Source organism: Babylonia areolata, chromosome 18 (assembly GCF_041734735.1).
Source record: "Babylonia areolata isolate BAREFJ2019XMU chromosome 18, ASM4173473v1, whole genome shotgun sequence".
Classification (NCBI taxonomy): domain Eukaryota; kingdom Metazoa; phylum Mollusca; class Gastropoda; order Neogastropoda; family Buccinidae; genus Babylonia; species Babylonia areolata.
In genome coordinates, this window is record NC_134893.1 from 64548430 (window position 1) to 64550220 (window position 1791).

Consider the following 1791-nt stretch of genomic DNA (forward strand, 5'->3'; position numbering starts at 1 on the left):
AGTGGTTAAAACTGAACAAAATACTGGATTATCTGCCAATGTCTTTTTTTTTCAGCATTGTTGAAGACACATTTTTGATTCTATATTGACTTAGTGTGGAATGGAACATTTTCTGTCTGCTGTGAGAAAGGACTGGAAAAGATATAATTATCATCACTCTCATTATTATCATTGATATCATTGTTATGAATATTAATTATCATTATCATCATCATCATCATTATTATTATAGAATAGAATAGAGTATGTCAGTATTACCAAGCGTACCGGGTTCACAAGGAATATTAGGGGGGGATAGTACATAACAAGGTACGAACATAAATCGAAAATCATACACAAACACAGATACAGTAGAAATTAGGATACATACATGTGCATATCAATACAAAAACTTGTGCATACTCACACATGCAGGCATGCACATACACACACACACACATGCACACACACACTCTCTCTCTTTCTCACACGTTTGAACAGAAGCCGCATATTACATGTGGATGGGTCTGATGACTAGATCTTCAGGTGCATGGTTGTTGATTGCACAAATCTCTCTCTCATACTGGATTTGTTCAAGAGACAGGGCATTGACTGCTTTGGTGAAAAAGCTATTGGCTTGACTCCTGGATGCCCTTGTATTGCCGCCTTTTTTTTTTTTTTCCCCTGGTTCTCAGCAGGTTCAAACCTGCACCTCCAGGGTTGTCACCACTTCAGAACTGAGTCACCTTTTTCTGGCAGACGTTTTAACCACTGAGCCATCGTACGCCTAGTCTGAGTAGGGAAAATTTAATCCTTATGAAGTTTACTTTCGTTCCTCATTGACCAGATCCAGCTGGAACTCTTTTCTGCTGCTTCTGCCATTGCCAATGTACCCTAGCAAATTGTAAGCCACAGTGATGACCTCATTTCACCAAAGTTTAGCAGTCGAGGAGTTAAAAGTATTTGTATTTCTTTTTATCACAACAGATTTCTCTGTGTGAAATTCGGGCTGCTCTCCCCAGGGAGAGCGCATCGCTACACTACTGCGCCACCCTTTTTTTTGGTTTTTTTTTTGGATTTTTTCCTGCGTGCAGTTTATTATTTGTTTTTTCTATTGCAGTGGATTTTTCTACAGAATTTTGCCAGGAACAACCCTTTTGTTGCCATGGGTTCTTTTACGTGCACTAAGCGCATGCTGCACACGGGACCTCGGTTTATCGTCTCATCCGAATGACTAGCCTCCAGACCACCACTCAAGGTCTAGTGGAGGGGGAGAAAATATCAGCGGCTGAGCCGTGATTAGAACCAGCGCGCTCAGATTCTCTCGCTTCCTAGGCGGACGCATTACCTCTAGACCATCACTCCACATATGAGACTGGAGGATGGTGTGGGATTCCAAGATTACAGCACTGAATAACATTTTTACCATAGTGAACATTGGATTGGATTGGATTGGATTGTGCTGTATTGTATTGTACATGTATTATATTGCATTGCATTGCAATGTATTGTATTGCATTGGATTGCCTTTCATCACAACATATTTATCTGTGAAATTCAGGCTGTTCTCATATGGTAGAGCATGTCACTACAGTGCACCGACACTTTTTTTTTTTCATTCTTTTTTCAGTTATTAAACCTAAGTCTATCAAAAGGTGAAGGAAATAATACAACAACAATGGTGCTAGAATGGGAGCAGTGGTAGTACTGGTGTTAATGGATGAAGCAACAGTTTGCAGACTGGTTTATGGTTCTTTTGCATGGGGGTTAATTTCTGTTTTTGTGTGTGTCTTTTTACAACAATGGTAAAAT